General features: G+C 41.6%; 1 protein-coding gene across 1 annotated transcript in view; it reads left to right on the plus strand.

Moving 5' to 3' along the window:
* WWTR1 (WW domain containing transcription regulator 1) overlaps positions 1 to 13,273 on the plus strand; it is an 86,429-nt gene that overhangs the window by 35,032 nt on the left and 38,124 nt on the right. The gene's annotated exons all lie outside the window — the stretch shown is intronic.

The raw sequence follows: 13,273 nt of genomic DNA on the forward strand, positions 1-13,273 counted from the left end.
CACACAAATTGCATCCATTTCTGTGGGAATTGGATGCATGCACGTAGGGTAATTATTTCTAAAGCTAAAAATCATTTCCATGCAATTCATATCTTAAGTTTTGCTCTTCTGTGACTGCAAGACATAAAGGTCACTTAAAAAAGAATAATAGAGCTAAGATCTTTAAGAAGTTGATGATACTAGGCTTTTACAGATGAAGACAATTCTGTGAGGCTAGTGAAGCAATTCTCAAGAAGCATGTTTTAAAAAATCATGACTTCACACTCCAGTTGAGTTCATTTAGCATTTGAAAATCTCAAAGTACTATGTAGTTTAACTGGTAGAATGGGTAGTTTGGCTTTTCAAAATGTTGATTCCATCTATATTACCATGAAAAATCAGTGAGTTAATTTCGGTACCTTTACACTTTCTTTTTTAATGCTATATAACTCTACCTGGCAAGAGTTTTCATAACATGAAAAAATGGCAAGGCTTAAAATAAACTTCACTTGAAGTGAACTGCAGGTGGAAAAATAGCTTTTACAATATCTTTAACTGTGCCATATTTAGAAAAAAGGCTATAAAATTTATACTGCATGAAGCCTGGAAGATGCATTTTTTAAAATATTCCACATTTAGTAAAACTGGGGGAGTAGAAAGAAAATTTCTTGTAAATAGCTTTTATGTCAAAACTGTTTTGGAGCTAGAAACATATTTATGTATCTGATATCTCTAACAGTAAGTGAAAACCAAACCAGACTCTTCCAAACTCATTATCTGTGAACAGCCTGAATCAACTGTTCCCAACTTGCTCAAATACAACAAAGCTTTGTGAAAAGCTAGCCAGCGTTTGTAGTCCAAGAAAAAGGATCTTCATTCTGACCACTGAAAATCCAAGATGTACACTGCTTTTTTTAACCTTTCTGAAGTAATTTAGCAAGAAGCTGAGATTTCTATTTGTCTGTTTATTTCTGCTTCTTAGTAAGGGTATTTTCTTTCTCTCCAGTCTGCAGGTCTGCTCACCGGACTGCCACATCTGTTTGGCTGTTTCCCTTTTAGTAGATAGGATCTTTAAAACAGTTGTGAAGTCAAAGCCTAGTGAAAGGGACTAGAGTGTGAAATAAGTTTAAAAGTAGAGCAAAGGAGACAATATTTAAGAATATTTAAGAATTTTGAGGGAGCTCGCAAGGCAAAGCCATATGGGATGTTTCTTTCAATGGAAGGAGTTGCAAAAAACCCCCCAAGAAATCTAGCGCCTTGACTGCTTGAGACAAACTGAAGAGAGAGAGAGATCAAGCCAAAGCTAGATAAGCAAAGGACACGGCGAGGGGAATGAAATGATAAAGTCCTCTGAAATTGGCTGGGTCAAGTGCATTGACAGTTTGAAAATGAGAAGTCATTTTGAACTGAACCTGGAATAACAGAAAACCAGTGAACTGTTTGCAGATGGGACTGATGTGGTAGAAGATACTATTGTATAAAAGGTACTGGGAAAGATGAAAGCAAGCTACTCTATTTGAATACTGTTCTGTAGGAGAGGAAATGAGGGACTGTCTCAGTAGTGGTTTACTCTCTCCCTCAGGCAGTTGACAAGTTTTTTTTAGAGATGCATGAATGTACCAGGGCTGATGTGCACAGTAAACAACTGGCATTTATTGTTCGGTGCAAACGAAGATACAACTAGTAGGTACCACCATAATTAATGAGGATGCTAACATACATTATTTTGCAGTTGGTGTATGCAGGATGAGGTCTTGATTTGCTAGGTACTCACTATTTTTTTTTTTTTAATGTTAATGTACTGTATGAATCTTTTCCCAGACCAGTAGTTGTTGAATACTTGGATTAGACCAAAGTCTTAAACTTAATTTAGAAAATAATTGGAAGGAGTTAACTCTTGATTCTTTTTTTCCACAGAAATGGGTTTATGTGCATTCAGGAGCACCTACAAATGCACTTCTATTTAGCAATTGCCCGCTGTGTTGTGAGATTAGTCCTCTCAGCTCCTTTTGGGCAGGGAGTGAGTGCCTAAAGATCTGAGGGGCACACTGTATCCTGAACAGGCCCCGGCTTGTCTTGTAAAGGAAACGACAACAGTAATAGTAATAGTACAGGCTCCTTTCATATCTGCTGTAAGTCACCTTACTAGATTATAAAAGGCAGTTAATGAAAAGTAGGTGAGAGGACTTTACGTGTTTAGGGTAAGCAAATGCAACTGCTTGAGCCTACAGTTACCTCTTTATTCAGGGTTCTTTTTAACCCACTTAATTTTGTGAATCTGGATTATAGTGCAGCCCCACGGAACTACAGCGTAACTGAAGGAGGGCAGCGGCAAACTGCATGGGTTTGTTTGCAGGGGTGAAGGTCGAGGGGCAGCGAGCTCTCCTGCCAGAATAGCTGCGGGGGGAGTTGCATGCAGGTCTCTGCTGAAGGCCATGTCTGGAAGGCGTGACATTTTATCTAGCCCAGCGTCAGGGTCCACGAGGAAATGTGTGACGAGTCCCTGCCTTGACCAATCACTCCAACTTTTGTACCAACCCTTAACTTGTGCTAAATTGATCCAATATATTAATAAGTACTTTGATTAGGTCTCTAGGATCGCTTTGCTGATTTGAGTTGCTCTCCATAGCCTAAAGCAGTTGTACCAACTGAACTGGGGAGGCAGCAGAAGATGGGAATGAGCAAGGTGCAGAACTGACTGCGACACTGTGTTTGGCCTCGGGAAGCGTACTGCAAAACAAGAGATAACTTTAAATGCCACTGAATCTTTCATCTTTTGAAGGGCTGAATGTTTAGCACCCTTGTGAGTTAGGCCCCTACGCAGATGAAGGCAATAACAAAAATGAATGTGAATTTTTCTTTGTTATTTCCGCTAGTGGTCTTCCGGCTGTGCCGAACCGGTGGTCACGGTGAAGGCGGGCTGCTCGTGCGAGTCGTAGTGGGTCATGGTCTCTCAAGAGTCCTGGCCCAGCTGTCTTGTGATGCTAATGGTTGCCTTCATCAGGATCAGAGAGGGCCAAAATTACTAGCTCCTACTCAGGGGAGAAAACCCACCTTGCCTCGTGGGAGGGAGCCCTACTGAGAGCATGGCCAAGGCCACGGGCAGGGCAGGAGGGAAGAAGCTGTTCCTGTAGTTCCTGGGAGCATCTCTGGTTTGTGTCAATAGATGTTTTATACCAGCGTGTTTTAAAGTAAGTTTCTAAGGCACTGAAGGCTGATAACACAGTTTCTGTTCTGCTGCTAGATCCTTCATGATAACGGTTACTGAAATACTGTGTGGCTTGGCTCTGGCTGTAGTTTTACCAGAAATTGCGCTGCAGTACCATGAGCAAGCTCACACGATAGACTGGGGTGTTGTGGTCCCAAGGTAATTTTCTTAAATTTAAAAAACCTTTCCATTTGTATAAAATTGTATCTGCCACATCACGCAGTGTCAAAGCACGGTGAGCGGACTCTTACTTGAGACAAGCTCCCTTTTTGTCCCTTTTTTGTTTACAAGGAACAGAGGGACAGAGAGGAAAAGTTGGGCAATGATTTGGCTCTGCTTGCAGAGATGTAAACAGATTTCCCAATGTTTAGCCATGGTGGTGTAGCCGGAAGCGGACCACTGGCCACGCTCCAGCCCAGTGTGAGCTGTCGCCCTGTTCGAGCGGTTAATGAGTCAGAACATGAGGGCTGTTGGTGCTGATGAGTCATCAGCTTCCCACTTGCCCTGAAGCAGCTTTGCTTTGATGTGGCTCAGTCCAAAATCCACTCTCTCAGTCCCTGTGACAAAGCCCTGGTGAAGGACCTGTACAAGTACTACAGGGTTAGCTGAACTCTGGGTTTGTGTTATTTCAGGTGAGCGCGTGCCTACGGAATAACGTATTTCAGATCAGTTCTTTCTCCTCAATTCCCTTAAACCTTTTTAGATTAATAGCTCTGAATTTCCTAATACTAGTAAAAAAAATATGGTCTGAAAATAGAACCCACTAAGATACGTTTGTTGTTGGAGTTAGTACAAGCAGAAAGAGATTAGCATACTTCATGCTGCTGCTTGCTAATTTAAACCAACTGAGCTGTCCTGGCAAGGCTGCCGTGGAAGTCAGGGATTAGAGCCTAGCAGTTAAAAAATGCAGTACACAGCAGTAGCACAAATTCTGAAGAACATTGGCATTTCAAAGAGGGAAGCAGTCACCCAAACAGGAAGCGTTCAACAAAAGCCTAAGGTACAACAGGTGGAACAGAATCAAAAAGTCCTAGTAGAGTACTGAGTTGTTTAGATCCCAGCTTTGCTTTAATTTATCTCTGATGAGGGGTCACCGTTAGGATACAATTTACCACTTACTGAGCTTGTGCCTCGTAGGACTTTTGTAGGTGTGAATGCCGTGATTTGGGCAGCTTGGGAGTGGTGTCTGTAGTAGCATGTTCTGTGTCGTACTTGACAGATACTTGGTGTATCTCATTTGAGTTGTAAATACTTAACTTTCTCTGATTTCAGTGGGAACAGTATTAGTCCCCAGCTAAGTATTCTTGAAAATCTTACTTTCAAACCTTCTTGTTTGCTTATGAAGATCCCCCGTCAGTCTTATCTGTGATGCAGAAATGGAAGTTAAAATGAATGTCTCTTCTTTCCTACCCAGATTGTTTGTGAATGAAGTCCTTGTTCAGAAATGGTCTGCTCTGATACTAGTAAGAAATGCAAAGATTGCTTCTGAAAAGCTTGGAAATTTGGCCATGTATTTTGGGGCTACTTTGTCATGTGTTTGAATATTCCTCAAATAAGAATCTTACGAAAACAAGTCTTAAAAGTTCGTTATGTTTCTGCATAGCAGTTCTCTCTACTTTGTAGTGAAGCTTCAATATTACAGATTAGGCAAGATATCTTCAAAGTTTGGGGCTCCTCCTCTTTGGATTCATACACATGTAATAGAGACACTTATCTTCAGAATTCATAGCAAAGAACTGTTTCAATAATTCTCTCCCAAACTCTTATGCTGTCTCTTTGGATAATGTGTGTAGATGATGAACAGAAAATGGCATGCAATAAAAGAGGTAATAATATAATATAATAATAGTAGACTATAATAAAAGAGCAAATAATTAGAGATTAGAGCACTCATAAAATTAGTCTTTTTCAGAATTGTTCTGACATTGAGTTTCAGCCTCATTTTTCGTTGAGCAATCAGTAGAGTAATACTTGTTACAGAAAGCATGTTTAAATGCAATCAGCACTTTTTATTCTTACAGATTTTTAAACAAAAATCATGTTATTGTTCTAATTCCTATTTTACTCTCCCCTTGCCTTTTAGGGGGGAAAGTAAAAATGACAAGGGAAACTGAAAAATATTATTTACATAACTTCAGAGCTATTTTATGAAAAACTTGTGAAAATGACAGTGTGATTATCATTTGCAGAAAGTTACGCAAAAATTAAAAGCATAAACTAGCAATTATAGAAAAATACCATTTTCTTAAGGGAAGTGAAAACTTTCTGCAACTTACAGAAGTAGAATATAGCTCTTAGGACTGAATGAAAGAAAGATGTTTTTGTGGTATTTGTTAAGTATGCATTTAAACAGATTTCATTTAACAGGTTATCTTTCTGTATAGATGCTGCTACACCAGAATTAAGTGTGTAAAGTGATTTATAATAATATAATTCCATTGATAAAGCGGGTAAAACTAGCATACAAGTCGGCGCCTTAGGGGTCGCTTAGACCAGGGGTTTGATACCTAATTGTGTCAGTGACCCTGAAAGTTAAATGCTTAATATTTGTCCAGTACCGGTGTAAAGCTCAGATGTTGGGAGAAGTAAAAATTTTACTGTCTTCCAAGCGGGTCACCCATGTAGTACAGCTTAGCAACCAAGGCAAGATTTCTAGCCTGTGTTACTTGCCTTTGTCTGAAGCTTTGTTTTCTGTCCGTTGTAGGCTATATGATGTATGCCAAGAAAAAAATCCTTCTGGGATTAGTAGTTCTGGAAATAATTAAACAGGGAACAGATGGATTGATACAATCCCAGATGAGGCTGTTTAGGGGTTCTCTCCATAGTGTTTTTCTTTCTTGTGTACAGATACACATTTCAGAGCTGAATAAATGAAATTTCACATCTATGAGCGAAATGATTTTTTTCCGGGGTTGAAGTCAAGAGTGGTAAAAGGGTGTGGTTTCACAATCAGAAATGCTGCTCTTCTGCCGCCAAGGCTCTGAATTGCCTCTCCCTTCCTCATGCAACCGTACAGCTGGTTGGATGGGAGTCCAGCAAAAACAGAATCGGCAAAACAGAAAAGAATAAGAAATTAGTGTTGGCCATAAGGGTTTGCTTAGCCTGGTCTGGCAGACTGCATGACTGCGGGATCACTGATGTCAGCCCAAGAAAAGGGATGAGAACACATGGCTGGGGATGTGGGACTTTCCCTCTCAGCAGCAGCGTGGTCTTGGGCTGTCCTCAGCCAGTCATGGAATTGCAGCTTCAGTCTGACTTTCTCTAACATTGGATGTATCGTACTTCTTAAAAAAACCACACTAGTCCTATGGACAGTCCAGAGCTAAATGCTGCTTTTGTATCTGCCTGTTGTGACTGAGTCGGATCTGGCTGCTCAACACAGGGTGCATTACTGAACGCTTGTGCAAAGGGTCATGGATGGGAGCCACCCGGCATTTGGGCATCGTAGGCTCCTAACTGCCTTCGAATTGATCTTGATAATGAAGGTCCTGAATTTTAGGCCAGCATTCTGCATTTTAGTGTTTGAAATCCAGATATAATTTTTAATGTTTTGCCTGTTGGCCTTTAAGGAAAAAGAGGCTGTTCTGAACTGAATTGCATCAGTTCTGATACCCAGGAGGCTGTGAGAATCTAAACAAGGCTAATTTCTGTCACTGCTACATTTTCTTTTATTCTCCTGTATAAATAAAAAGATACTGGGCTAAAATCTGTTATCCCAGTATAAATCCAATACACTTCAAGTGGAATGAACTGCTACCTGTTTCTGCAAAGGTTTAACATAACCTTTTGCCATACCTGTGTAGAAATAAAGGGGGGAGATTCACATAAACAATGGAAATGGGGGGGGGCGCTTCTCTGGCCTGAATTTTAGAATCTTAGTGCTGATTTTAGGGAATTGCTGGGATTTCGATTCTACTATCTTAAGTTGTAAAACAAGCATTGTCTAATGTTTAACAGCCTTTAATAACTGGATAAAACCAAATTTGTTTAGTGGTCTTAGTAATAAATTCTAGTAACAACCAGCCATTACTTGAGCTTGAATCATAGTATCAATGCCATATTTGAGGGTTCTGTTTCAGACACTCTGTCTGCATGTTTTTTAATGAAGAAGATATGTTTGTACACTGCCAGGATGGCATCAAGAAGGGCAAGCAAGGCCACTCGTGGATCCTGGCTATGGCTGCTCAGAAGTTATCATGTTTACACAGAAAATTCCTGTGGTTTGGTTGGTTTTGTTTTGTTTTAAATGCAGTTGGATTCTTTGAGACCTATGATCCTTACGTTTTTTGATCAATTTTTCAGTTCTTGTGTAAGTTAAGAAACATTGCTAAATGATTGTTATTGCCCTGCTTCTCACATGTGTAATTAAAGTACAGATTGTTTTACAGACTGTAAAAGAGATTTTGAACAAAAGCAGTATTAGTTTTCAGCTGCAGTTTCATGACTGGTTGCTTTGCATAGCGATTTGCAGAACCTTTTTTTCTTTTCTTATGAGGACTTCTATGTGAGAAGAGGCTTTATGAATTTTTGATTTGCAACTCTTATTTCAAATGAAAAAGGAGAAAATCTGCAAGGTTTTAGTACCATCCTAGAAAGGTATTAACTTAGAAAATACTTACTTGTTTATTGATTCTAGATACTGCGTTTCTTCATGTTTTGTGCTGGCTTAATGCTGTCTGCCTGTGTCAATAACTAAGAAAAGACATATACTTCAGGGAAAGCAAATGGCAGAGCTCTTCTTTGTAATCCTTTGTAGGCAGGACATTTTAAGTGAGCATATTTTAAAAAAAACGAGAAAGGGATGGAGAATCGTCTCAGGTACAATGTGGAAAAAAGCTCCTTTCTATAAAGAACTACAGCTCATTTCATCCTAATTTGGTGATCGGAAGCCAGGTGTTTCAACAGGGAGTGTTATGCCAAATGTGTTTCTAAGAGAGTAACTATTGCTTGACTCTCTGGCTTTTAAAGTGTATTGAGGTTAATATTAACATAGTATTGTTCTTAACTTTTTTTTTCAAAGTCATTTGGACAAGATTTTGCTGAGCTGATGATAATATTTGCTGTCAGCACTATATAAACTCTATTGCTAAGGCTATTTTTAATTACTTATGTTACCTAATTTTTTTACAGTTTCAATAAAGTAAACCCAATGACCCTGTATTAAAAGTGCAAGACAAAAAAATTAATAGTTATTGTAATAGACTGCCAACCAGGCATTCCTGCTACCATGCTCTTTCCTAAATATCTGCGATGCTGTGAATCTGTGCAAAATTAAAAGCGTGACCCGCTTCCCATTGGCATCTGTAGCAAAACTTCTGGTGAATTCAGTATTTCAAGGCCTAAATGACAAATTCCATATTTTGATCAATGTCTACTTTCACTGCTTGCTGACCTATTTTGCAAAGAATAGCAGACTATTTTTGCTTTTCTCCACACTGCATTTTGCATAAAGTAATAACAGCATTGAGATATTTAGGTATAAAATATTTTGAGTTAAAAACTAATAGCTTTCAATGCCTACATGTAACTAAATGTCAAATGCAAGAAGAAGGTAACAAGGAAGAAACACTGCGACAATCTGTGTGTGCTCCAGTGGTTCGCAAACGTCAGTTTTATGAGTTTCCTGGACATCTGAGTTTCTTGGGCAGGTTTCTTAATTCCATTTTTTCCAGGAAATAAAGGTCCTTTCTCTTGAATGCATCCCTGAACATGGTATTTCAGAACCTCTTGAAGATGCCTCTTCAAGACTAGAGAAGTGGAGCTCTTTGCTGAGCACAGAATCATAGAATAGTTTGGGTTGGAAGGGACCTTTAGAGGTCACCTAGTCCAACCCCCCTGTCATGAGCAGGGACATCTCCAACTAGACCAGGTTGCTCAGAGCCCCGTCCAACCTTACCTGGAATGTTTCCAGGGATGGGGCATCTACCACCTCCCTGGGCAACTTGGTCCAGTGTTTCACCACCCTCATTGTAAAAAATTCCTTCCTTGTATCTAGTCTGAATCTACCCTCTTTTAGATTAAAAATATTACCCCTTCTCCTATCACAACAGGCCCTGCGAAAAAGTTTTTACCCATCTTTCTTACAGTCCCCCTTTACGTACTGAAAGGCCACAATAAGGTCTCCCCAGAGCCTTCTCTTCTCCAGGCTGAACAACCCCAACTCTCTCAGCCTGTCCTCATAGGAGAGGTGCTCCATCCCTCTGATGGTTTTTGTGGCCTCCTCTGAACCCATTCCAACAGGTCCATGTGACAGTCTGTTTATTCAGCAGGAGGTAGCGCAGGAACAAAATACGAATGTTTTGGAGGCGGCACTGACTATCTTTGGGCTACTGAATAGAATAGAATAGTCCGGTTGGAAGGGACCTGCAACGATCATCTAGTCCAACTGCCTGACCACTTCAGGGCTGACCCAATGTTAAAGCGTATCATTAAGGGCATTGTCCAAACCCCTCTTAAACGCTGGCAGGCGTGGGGCATCGAGCACCTCTCTAGGAAGCCTCTTCCAGTGTGTGACCACCCTCTTGGTAAAGAAATGCTTCCGATTGTCAAGTCTGAACCTCCCTTGGCACAGCTTTGAGACATTCCCAGGTGTCCTGTCCCTGGATCCCAGGGAGAAGAGCTCAGCACCTCCCTCTCCGCGTCCCCTCCTCGGGAAGCTGCAGAGAGCAATGAGGTTGTCCCTCGGCCTCCTTCTCTCCAAACTAGACAGACCCAGAATCCTCGGCTGCTCCTCTTAGGACATGTCTTCCAGCCCTGTCACCAGCAAAAACCCATGAATATCAAAGTTTATTTTGAGGTAAGTTTCACACAGAGAGGGTGGGTGGTGTGGAGCTCCTGTTGCCCACGGTTACGGGAAGCTTCCAGCTGCCTGTAGGACCATGATGGGGTACAGAGATGGTGGGTGGTGCGGAGCTCCCTTCGTCCACAGCTACAGGGAGCTTTCAGCTGCCTGTGGGACCATAACAGGGTACAGGCTAGGGCTGTGTGCGTTTCCTTTGGTCAATGTCCTTGTTAGATGCAACACTCTCCAGCTGAGTGGTAGAGGAAGGAGAGGATGGGTGTGGTCCATGATCTGGTCATGTCCCTGTCTGGGGATGTGGCTGTCAAAGACAGGAGCATCAAAGAACGGAGCAGCCACCCCCCATTGCCATGGGCAGCCCCTGCCTCCCTGCCCGGGGCTCTCCTGGCCTCACACCAAGGCTGTCCAACTCATGTCTCCCTGACGGACAGCAGACACCCGTCCTGGCCCCACCGTGTCACCAACCCCACTGCAACGTGGGCCACCACCAGTGCTTTCCCTGCTGGGACCTGGACGCTAGCGCTGGGGCCGGGAGCTCTTGTGCGGCCCAGCCCTTGGCTACCTGGGGAAAAAGGGTGCATGGCTTTGCCACAGCTGTAGGGAGCTCCCAGCTCCCTGTAAGACTGTAATGGGGTACGGGTTTGGGCAATTTTACCTGTCCTGCAGCGTGCTGGCAGCTCTCTGGCTGAATGTTGGAGCGGGGAGAGGACAGGAATGTGCCATGATGCGGTCACATCCCTATCCAGGCATCCGGCTGTAAGACAAAAGCCACAAAGGGGGAGCAGCCACCCTCCACCGCCATGGGCAGCCCCTGCCCATCCCTCCCCTGCCCTCTCCTCTCAGCCCTTGTTCACCTGGCTACTTGTCTGCCAGCATGGTCTGGCGCAGCCCTTTTTACACCTGTCCTGGCCACCCACGTCACCAACCCTGTGACACGGCCACCACCGATTTTCTGTCTGCTGCGACACAGCCATGACACCACCAGGGCTGGTCCTAGGAGCTGGTGGCTGTCTGTCGTGACATAGCCATGACATCACCAGCTGCCTGGAGTTAGTGCTGCATCGCTGTAACATGGTTATTATCTTCCACCGTTCGGGCAAGAAGACACAATTAAATAATAAAAATAAATAACTAAATGAAATAACAGCTGGCAAGACTGGGGTGGGAGATTAGGTAGCTGTAGTAACAATTTAAAGAACAGGACCTCAGCAAAGGGTGGAAAATAATTAAAACCAGCAAGTCCTACCCACTGCCCAGTTCTAAAGATCTGTGTGGTACTTGCTGCTGAGATTTGTGGGTTTGAAGACAACACTGGAAGAAAAATGCTTGTCCTGTTAACTGAAAGTAGCATTTCACACCTTTGGAATTACAGCCGTGTCCCGTGCCAAACCCTGCACCCATGAGTGGCTGAGGGTGCTGAGTGTGGTTCAGCGTGAACTGCAAGACTTGGGTCTTTCTTTCCCTGAAACAAACCAAAGACTTTTCCAGGGACTGTCTTGTGCTACACGCTTCAGTCAGACACCAGAGCGAAATGCATGGATTGGCTTCCATCTGCACGCTTCACTGCAGGCTATTGGATACAGCCTCTGTAACTGTCAGGACCAGAGGCAGGGGCACAAACTGAAGCACAGCAGGTTCCCTCTGAACATCAGAACACGCTATTTCATGGTGAGGGTGACTGAGCACTGTACTAGGTAGACTTGTTCTCTTTTCCCAAATACTTGGAAGGATCCGCAAAATCTTGAGTGCAAACTCACATGCATGAGTCTGCAATTGTTCATAGCTCTCACCTGAATCAAAAAATGAATGATCGTAGTTTGTTGTCTTTCAGTGCCCGTGAAATGTGAGAATGTTACTGCTGAAAGGAACTTGGATAACAAAACAGCATTTTGAAGTTGTCCATTTTGGTATTCCACTGTGTCTTTTTGTTAAGAGCGCTTCCTGTTACGGCTCGTTGTACGTAATGGGCAGTTCTAGTTAAAGGCTTCGGATTTGTAGTTAGGGTGAGGAATACATTCAGAGAAGTTACAGATTGCTTAAAACAACTGACTTAATAAATACTTTAACTTGTGCTTCAAGTTTTCCTAACAGGAGTTTGTGCTTTCAGTTTTTAGAGATGAACATTACAAGAAAAGAAGTCTGATTTAATTTTAACCTTTTTGCTTAAATTTTACAGTGTTTATATGTAAAAAAATGTTTTAAAGTGAGAAATGTGTTTTGATATAAGCTTAATCAAGGCAGTATTTATTAAATCACTAAAGCTCATGCTTAAAAACACGTTTCTCACTATTTGGGGAAAAATCTTCTCTATTATATGTTGGTATTTCAAAATTTGTAGCTTTAATTAAGTGTAGCTTCTTTATTTGAATTACCATGCCAGAGAAACAAAACAATGGAACTTTAAATAAAAATGCTTTTCATCTCATTTAGGCACAGTTAGGACTTAACAGAAAACATTGCCCAATTTATTGCTGTAGCAGCATCTTTCATTCAGAATGCCATTGCTTAATTTTGTAAAAAGGTCATTTGACTGAACTGGATACAAGAATTCTTATACTTGAAAAGTAAGAGTAGAAAGAAGAAAAGCTAAAATGTAATAAAGGTTTACAATGAGGGGAGAATAAAGTGTTTTAATGCTAGGGAGAAGCAGTGGTGGGCAGTTTCATTGTGAATGATAACAAAAAAATACTCTAGAAGCTATGAAGAAAGGAAGTGACTCAACAGCTAGAGGCTGAGTTTTAGATAGGCATCGAAGTGAAAGTGTTATCTTCAGTTACCATTTTGGAACTGCACATTAGATGTAAACTATTAGGAAAAGAAAATGGCTATGGACTAAATAAAGACAGCGCCGCTTTTTTCCGTTCTTTAAAACATGGTTCAGGTTGTTCTTTTTTTTTTCCTGCTTGTGATTCATATTATTTTTGGTCATATCAGAGACTTACTGTAAAGAGTTTGGACGCGGTAACATTACAATAGATGGAAACTTGCTTGTGAAATTGTACTGGTGATCAGCTGAGCCTGAAGGTGTGGAGCGGTCACCGCCGTAACGGCAATGCTAATAACGTAGGTGAAAGTAGCGATGACGAGTTTGAGACTGAGTTCAGTAAAGATGATGTTAGACTGTGCTTTTAGAAAGGTGTATTGGAATGGTCTTCCAGACACAGAATATTTACATTTTTATCTGTCTTTACATGTTCTTCTTAAAGACTTACCTCTTTTAAAGTTTTCTAGCAAAAAACTAACAGGAAAACCCATCCAAGTCCAGCTGGTAATCAGTAGCCTGGTTA

Source organism: Gavia stellata, chromosome 11 (assembly GCF_030936135.1).
Source record: "Gavia stellata isolate bGavSte3 chromosome 11, bGavSte3.hap2, whole genome shotgun sequence".
Lineage (NCBI taxonomy): Eukaryota > Metazoa > Chordata > Aves > Gaviiformes > Gaviidae > Gavia > Gavia stellata.